This window comes from Artibeus jamaicensis, unplaced genomic scaffold, assembly GCF_021234435.1.
Source record: "Artibeus jamaicensis isolate MK-2021 breed Jamaican fruit bat unplaced genomic scaffold, CSHL_Jam_final contig_801, whole genome shotgun sequence".
Taxonomy (NCBI): domain Eukaryota; kingdom Metazoa; phylum Chordata; class Mammalia; order Chiroptera; family Phyllostomidae; genus Artibeus; species Artibeus jamaicensis.
Genome location: NW_026521978.1, coordinates 524,850 through 534,217, shown reverse-complemented (window position 1 = coordinate 534,217; position 9,368 = coordinate 524,850).

Sequence of the window (9,368 nt, the reverse complement as noted above, 5' to 3'; positions counted from 1 at the left end):
CTCTGAGCTTCCTGGATTTCCTGGAAGTCTATTTCCTTTGCCAGATTGGGGAAAGTCTCCTTTATTATTTGCTCAAATAAGTTTTCCACTGGTGGCTGTTTCTCTTCTCCTTCTGGCACCCCGATAATTCGGATGTTGGAGCGTTTAAAGATGTCCTGGAGGTTCCTAAGTTTCTCCTCATTTTTTTAAATTCTTGTTTCTTTATATTTTTCTGTTTGGTCTTATTATTCTTCCTTCTGGTTTCCTCCCTTGATTTGAGTCCCAGTTTCCTTTCCATCACTATTGGTTTCCTATTCAATTCCCTTCATTTCAATTAGTTTAGCCTTCATATGTTCCTCTAATTTGTGACTAAAATCAACCAGTTCTGTGAGCACCCTAATCACCAATGTTTTCAACTATGCATCTGAAAGTTTTGCTATTTCTTCATCACTTAGATTTATGGGCTCTGGGGATTTGAGATCTTCTTGAGCCATTTTTGGTCTGTTCATGCCCATTAAGTATGAGGAGCGGGCCTTAGGTGTTCACCAGTGCAAGGCCGCCAGGTTGCTCATTTGTGATGCTGTATGTGGGGGTGGGGTCAGAGAGGGGCAATAGCAGCCCCCTCTGCTGCTTCCCGCCCCTGGGGTCTGCTCAGTCTGTCTCACTGCTCACTCCATCCCAGGTCTATCTGTGTGCCAACGTGTGACCACGTTCAGCCTGCCACCCTGTGCCCTCACTGGGTCCGCCTGTCACTTACTGGGTCCACCCGTTGCAACCCCATGCCTGGGATCTGCGCTTCTGAGTCCATCTGACCAAGTTTTCCTGTGTAACCCTGCTCTGCCAGCTGCTGGCTTCACCCCTCTTACTGGTCCAGCTGAAGAATTCCTTGTTATCAGACTTCCAAAAAGTTCAATTTTCTTTGTTTTGGCTATGTTTTCTGTTGCTAAAATTTTGTTATCTCTAAACTTGGTTGTGTGAGAAGGCACAGCATCTCCACCTATGCTTCCACATTGGCAGAAGTCCTAACCCCTATTTTTCACAAACTATTCCAAAAAATCCAAAATGACAGAAGACTCCCAAACTCTTTTTATGAAGCCAGCATCATCCTAATTCCAAAACCAGATAGAGACACAAAAAAGAAAGGAAACTTTAGGCCAATATCACTGATGAAAATAGACACTAAAATCCTCAACAAAATATTGGCAAATCACATCCAACAATACATTAAAAAGATCATACAACCTGACCAAGTGGGATTCATCCCACAGATGGAAGGATGGTACAATATTCACAAATCAGTAAATGTAATACATCACATAAACAGAACCAAAGACAGAAACTACATGGTCATATAAATAGATGCAGAAAAAGCTTTTGATAAGGTACAATACCCATTTATGGTACAAACACTCAGCAAAGTAGGAATAGAGGGAGCATTCCTCAATAGAATAAAGGCCATATATGAGAGACCTACAGCCAATATCATACTCAATGGGCAAAAGCTAAAAGCTTTTCCACTAAGATCAGGAACAAGACAAGGTTGTCCACTTTCACCTCTTCTACTCAATATAGTATTAGAAGTTTTAGCCACAGCAATCAAACAAGAAAAAAAAAATAAATGGCATCAAAATCAGAAAGGCGGAAACAAAACTGGCATTGTTTGCAGATGACATGACAGTATACATGGAAAATCCTATAGACTCTACCCAAAAATTGCATGTCCTAACAAATGAATTTGGCAAAACAACAGGATACAAGGTCAATATCCAGAAATCAAAAGCATTTTTATATACTATCAATGAAACAGCAGAAGCAGAAATCAAGGAAAAAATCCTATTTGATATAGCAAAAACAAAAATAAAATATCTGGGAATAAACCTAACCAAAGAGGAAAAAGACCTGTAGGCAGAAAACTACATAATACTGAAGAAAGAAATCAAGGAAGACACAAAAAATAGAAACATATATTGTGTTCATGAATTGGAAGAATTAACATCATCAAAATGTCCATACTACCCAAAGCAATTTACAGATTCAATGCAATACCTATCAAAGTACCAATGGCATATTTCATAGACATAGAACAAAACTTCAAAAATTTATATGGAACCATAAACAGTCCCAAATAGTGTCTGCTATTTTAAAAATGAGGAACAAAGTAGGAGGAATCACAATACCTGATATCAAACTGTATTACAAGGCCACTGTAGTCAAAACAGCCTTGTACTAGCATAAAAACCGGCGCATAAACCAATGAAACAGAACAGAGAGCCCAGAAATAATCCCAAGTCTCTACCATCAATGAATATTTGACAAAGTGGGCAGCAACATAAAATGGAGTAAAAATAGCGTCTTCAACAAATGATGTTTGGAGAACTAGACAGTTACATGCAAAAAAATGAAACTTGAGCACCAACTTACACCATACACCAAAATAAATTCAAGGTGGATAAAAGACTTAAATATAAGCCGTGACACCATTAAAGTCCTAGAGGAGAAAATTGGCAGGAAAATCTCAGATATTTCACGCAGCAACATTTCTACTGATATGTCCCCTAGAGCAAGGGACATAAAGAAAAGAATAAACAAATGGGATCTCATCAAAATAAGAAACTTCTGCATGGCTAAAGAAAACACAATTAAAATGAAAAGAGAACCAACTGTATGTGAAAACATATTTGCCAATGATACCTCAGACAAAGGTTTAATCTACAAAATATAAAAATAACTCACATGACTCCACTTTAAGAAGACTAGCAACCCAATTAAAAAAAATGGGCAAAGGACTTGAACAGACACTTCTCCAAGGAGGACATACGGAGGATCCAGAGACACATGAAAAGATGCTCATATCGCTAGCTATCAGAGAGATGCAAATTAGAACCACAATGAGATACCACTTTACACTGGTCAGAATGCCCATCATAAACAAAGTGACAAAAAATTTTTAGAGAGGTTGTGAGGAAAAGGGAACCCTAATTCACTGTTGGTGGGATTGCAGACTGGTACAACCATTATGGAAAACAGTATGGAATTATCTCAGAAAACTAAAAATTAATATGTGTTTTTGACCCAGCAATCCCACTGCTGGGATTGTATCTTAAGAACCCTGAAACACTAATTCTAAAGAACCTATGCACCCCAATGTTTATAGAAGCACAATTTACAATAGCCAAGAGTTGGAATCAATGTAGGTGCTTATCAGTAAATGAATGGATCAAAAAAATGGTACATTTAGACAATGGAATCCTATGCAGCAGAAAGAAAGAAGGAGTTCCTACCCTTTGCAACAGCATGGATGGAACTGGAAAGCATTATGCTGAGTGAAATAAGCCAGGTGGTGAAAGACAAATACCATATGATCTCACCTTAACAGGAAGTTAAACAATAAAGCAAACAAGCAAGCAAAAGATTACCAAAGACACTGAACTAGAGAACAGGCAGACAGGGACCAAAGGGAAGAGGGGAGGAAATTTCAGGGGAAAAGGGGAAGGATTCACAGGAACAAGTATAAAGTACACATGGACAAAAACTAAGGTGGTGGAAATGAGAAGGATGTGGGGAGCACTGGGTGTGGGCTGGGATGGGAGTGAAAGACAGAAAACTGTACTTGAACAATAAGTAAATTAAAAAATATTTTTAAAAAGAGTAGTCTGAATTAAGAGCATTGTCCCAGTGAGTCCACAACCTATAACCTGATTATAGAATTAAGAAAAGCAAGGCTTGGAACTTATTTAAATAAGAAAAGAGAGGCCTGGAGATTTAATGTGGCTACTCAAGGACCCACAGGCTAGAACTGAAAACATCCTGAAGTTTGAATGAATAAAGTTTTGTTTAAGCTCTGAGGCTTCATCTGCCTCTGACATGGAGGAGAAAATCTGGGGAATATCTTATTTCCTGATTTGGAGACAGTATACATGATCAATACACATGATGACAGCCTTCATGAGTTCAAAGAAAAGCTAATGATCTTTTAAAATTTTGCTGTAAATTACATTTTCATAGTCATTTTGGATAATTCAGACTTTAAAACATTGCAAATACTTGAAGACTTCAGGAGGGCAGCCCATTCAAAGAAAGAACCTGTGTGCTGACTTAGGAAGGAAAAAATCAATGTTGTTATTAAAGATCTAACAGGTGACTGAAGGTATCAATACTACAAGTACTCATCAGGACCACTGTGATAGCATGGGATGGCCTGAACACAATGATTGTTTTACATTGAAAGGAATGATAAGTTCATGTCAGGCTGGATGCAAGAAAATAGCCACCACAAGAGATAGCTCATGACAATGTGACAACTACAGACTATTCAGTTTGGAATCAGGCTGTAGCTATAAAATATAAAAAATATTTTATATGACTATCTTTCTATCAGAAGCCTCATTTACCAGTGAATCTATTGAGTTAAAGAGTAACACATTACAAGAATTGAATTGAGTTGAAATGTGTGGATCTCCAATGGCACTGTATGATTGCACCACTGTGGCAAATGGCCTCCCTTATGGGCCATTATGAAAATAAGCGAGAACCCACTTCCTGACCTACCAACTTTGGCCTTGAGATGACATGTTGCACAGAAATGGTGGAATAGCTTAATCTTATCTTTCCTTTTCTATATAAACCATCCTATTAAATGTGATATTGAATAAACTGTGGAGAAATTCTGAAGGGACATTGGAGCGGCACCTTGACAGCCCTATAAAGATATTAACAGTGAAAAGTGTTCCCTAGTGTCTATGGTACCAGTATTCCAGTGTAGAACCATCATTCACATGACTAGTTACCCATCCGGTTCTCTGGCATTCAACACTACCCAACACATGCTGGAATAGTTTTTCAAAAGGTGCCACCTCCTCAGCTCAAGGTGTCTCTGCCAACATCCAGTTTGTATCATGGGAATATCCTCTTGTCTGTATGAGACTCAGTTTGCATCTCTGAAAAGTGGTGGCATAAAATAAGCAATGTATAATTTTACATGGATTTATTGAATCAGCCATGGCAGGTTTTCTCCTTGTGCTTGGTTCTGCAGAATATATACTGCTGGACCTGCTGTGGTTGTTCAATTTTATAAGATTCCACTCTCTGTAAAATCACTCCTTTTCCTTACTAGCCTGTGGCCATTCTGAGTTTTAAAAAGTACACAGAACGCAACCTTCAAAAAAGTTTGTTATGCCATTTATGTGGCCCTGGTTTGTGGGTATTTTTCTTAAGTGGCCAGTTTAGGCATTCTGCAGGCAGCAAGAAATGCAAAGCCCACTCAGATTTTTGAGATGATTTTGAATGGATTTTATTCATCCATTCATTTACACACACATGCACACACACACACAGAGAAAAACCACTAATGTAGACACATTCTGAGACAGCTAGCAACACTCAGTGAAGGATGCAGGCAAAATCTAACTTCAGTTTTACTAAGAGAGCCAGATAGCCGTAGAAGATATGATTTGAAGTCTCTTTGCCATATGTCACTAATGGTATTTTCATAGCTTTTGTTGCACCTGGTGGCATTTTTCAAATGGTGACTAGAAGGATGGATCAGGATGAATCATGGGACCATACAAAAAAGGAGTGATTTTTTTAAATATATATTTATTAATTTTTAGAGGGGAAGGGAAGGAGAGAAGGAAACATCAATGTATGGTTGCCTTTCATGTGTCCCCTTCTGGGAACTGGCCTACAACACAGGCATGTGCCCTGACTGGGAATCGAACCGCAATCCTTTGATTTGCAGGCCCATGCTCAGCCCACTGAGCTACACCAGACAGGGCAAAAGGAGTGATTTTTGTGTCCAAAAGGAAACCTCGTGTTTCTACAGAACATAGGTTAAATTTGAGAGCATTGATTTGTGGGTGAGGAAGGCCTGGATGAATCCTGGATTTGTTCCACATCTGTCCTAATTTGTATCTTCTATTTTTTCTCGCTGTAGGTTGTGGCCCCACTCTGGTGTCTGTCACCATTACCTTTATATTCATTGTTTTGTGACATAAACAGGGCATGCAGCTAGACCCTGTAAAGTCAAGTTCCACAGAGTCACTAGTATAAAACCTGGTAAGAAGCCCTGGCAAGAAACCCCATTTCTTTCCCAGGTTTTTTCCTTATTCTCTTTGAGTTTTGTTCCACTCATAGAGGACATGACAGGCAACAAGGGCACAGAGTTTCAGGTTTACATTTTAGGATTGATGGAGATAAGTGATGCCATTTTAAAGTAAAAAACATATTTTTTAATCTGAAACACCAAGATTAAAAAGAACTTACCTCAAAGGATCTATTTCGTAGTTAAATGTGAAATAAAATATTTAAAAACAGTCGTTTTAATTGATAATACTATATTTTAATAAATTAATAAGAATAATGATCTTAACTTTAACACTAAAACACTTTAACATGATAGATATTTACTAAGCAATTTTATCTACAATTTACTGTGTGAATTTGTGTATTTTCCCATTGCCTTACAAAACACCTTAAAACACTTTGCGACTAACTTTTAAAATAGTGGGTTTTTAATTTGCATTTCTTTGATGATTAGTGACATTGAGCATCTTTTCATGTTTACTAACCATTTATATGTGTTATTTGGAGGTGTCTACTAAAATCCTTTTTCATTTTTAATCAGATTGCTTGTATTTTGGTGTTGAATTTTATAAGTTCCTAATAAATATTGGATATTAAATCCTTATCAGATGCATTGGCAAATTTCAGTTTAATTTCACTTCCTTCATTTTCACATCATTGTGATGTAATCATGGGCTATTTTACACAGTCACCACATGGACACACAGTTGCTGGGGAATAAGGGAAAAAGCATGAGGGAGGGAAGAGGTGACTGGTTTCTCCTCCTCCCCCTGAGGCATCCCATTTCTCTCAGAGACTCTAATCCCCTCTCATCAAAGCCTCTGGGGATCTCTTACACACTGTTTCCACTCCTTGGTGGTATTCCCTGCCCAGATAGGATGAGAACGTGGATACATACCTTCTATCTGACCTGTAACTCAGTCCACACCTACATGCCATGAAGGGAAGTGATCCCAGGAACAGAGCCTATGAGGTAGGTGATCAGAGAACAGTGGTGGGGAAGAGTGTTGCAAGGATCCCAAAAGAAGGTGGCCCTAGAACCTTCTCACTGCTTTTCCCTGAAATCCACTGTGAGGATGCCCTCATACACTCTCTTCACTCTGTCATAGTCTAGTAGAGGCAGTGTGGGATAGAATAAAGCAGATGTGAATGTGTCACCCCAGGCCTGTGGGACTGGACCACAGGCTATATGCTTGATTCTTACTGCTGTCTGCTTTTAAGAAAGCCACTTGCTTTTATTTGTTTTTTTAATTTTATAAATTTATTATTTTTGAAGAGGGAAATGAAGAGAGATAGTGAAAGAAAGACACATCAATTTGTTGTTCTACTTGTTTAGGCATTCATTGGTTGATTCATGTATGTTCCTTCACAGGGGATTGAACCTGCAACCTTGGTGTATAAAAAAAAGTCTCTAACCAACTGAGTTACTGGTCAGTACTGGAATGAGTTTTATGAAATACTTCATTTACATTTACTTCTTTTCAAGCACACATACTTGAAAATCCCCTAATCCCACAATCCCCTAATGCGTTTTCTGTTGTTCAGGTAAGTAATGCTGAAATGCACACTCAACTGATAATGCACTGATTTCCCCACACCATCCTTTGCTTTGCCTCTGGGTTTTGTTCTCATATATTCAGTGACAATTTATCTTAGAATTTTATGTGGTCAGGTTTATCATTTATTTGCCTGAGTGGCTCCAGGGCTTTGTTTGTACACCTTAAAAGGACCTACTCCCAGTTTTGGCAATGGCAGATTTGGGGTTGGGGTGAAGGGGAACCCAAAAGAAAACACAGGAAAAAGTAGTAAAAATGCCACAATTAATTCTTATACTTTGGGTCATTTTACACCCTCTCCTTTTATCATTTTCCTTATCCTGACACACAAACACAAGATGTGGCAAGTTTTGAGAGAACTTGAAAGAATAAGAAATCACAGTTGTGGTCTTACCTCAGATGGTCTGACCTAAGCTGCCATAAGTCACCTGAGGCTACACACTGCTGAATGCTATAGGTGTTAGAGAGGAGGCCAGATGGATCCACTGTGTGCACTGAGTGAAGGAGTTTGGTTAAGAGCTTTCCAAAAGACACAGCCTAATAAAATGTGGAAACAAGAGGAGAATATTCTGCTCTCTCACCTGTCTGCAGTCAAGTGGGCTAGACAGGGGCAACCTTTAGAATGTGGGTGGCTTGTTACCAGAGTTCTTGCTCTATTTTTTGTTCAGTCACAGAAAGCTAAAGTAATTATTCAAGGTTTCACAATCTGGGAAATTTCTTTAATCAGACTCTTTTGAATACTCCTCACCACTGTTTACTGTTTACACACAACATGTCCATAAATATACCAAGATATCAAACACAGGCTACCTTACAGGTCCCTGGAAATTTACTAGGGTCCTAGCACTTAGGAGAGATAGCTGTGCTCAAGTCCTTGTTTTCTGATCAGTTTAGTGTCCTGGAAATTCTATTATGTCTCTCTGTGCCACCAGTTACTATAACTACACCATGTAAATGATGGGAATAAACTACTTTCTAGAGACATCACTAGATGTGGATAGCATATCAAATGTAGAAAATTTGTGGGTTGGTGTTACATGTGTCTGATGAAAATGTCAGAGATCACAAACTGTAAGAAATGGTTTGATAAAGCTTCAAATGCCACAGGCATTGCAGCCTGTCAAGGCCTAGCAGGTCCACTCCAGATTCAGGAGATGGGAGAAAGTGCATGGAGCCATGGGAATGCTTGGCATGCCTTTATTCATAGTTGGGCAAGCCATGCATACTGCAAGTTGTGTGTCTCCTTGCATGTTTCTGCATAGCACACTGCATGTCACCTGTCCCCTTGTGTGGCACTTGCGTGGCACCCAGCAGGGAATCCCTAGCTGCTTAAGTACTACAGACAAACAAAGACAGCTGGGTGCCAAAACATGTTAAGCATACAAGCCCACTCAAAGCTATGGAAACAGTTTATCTGACCCAGTATCAAGGCTATGAGAACGCTACTTTTCAGGCCAGTTCAAGGTTATGGGAAACTGCTTTCCTTAGTTCCCCATACACCAGGGTGAGGAAGCTGGACTGCTTCCCTTTACCCTACAACCACTTTTTAAAAAAGCTGGGTTTACCGAATGTGATCTTCAGAATGTCATACTGCTCTGGGCCACATGTTTAGGTTTTTAATTTTATGGTATTTAAATTAAGCCAATTAAAATATTACCACCTATGCCATATAATCTTCAATGGTGTCCTATTATATTTAGAATCAGACCTTTGCCTCATGCGGGCCTGTTTTTGGTAGCCCCTCAACATCTG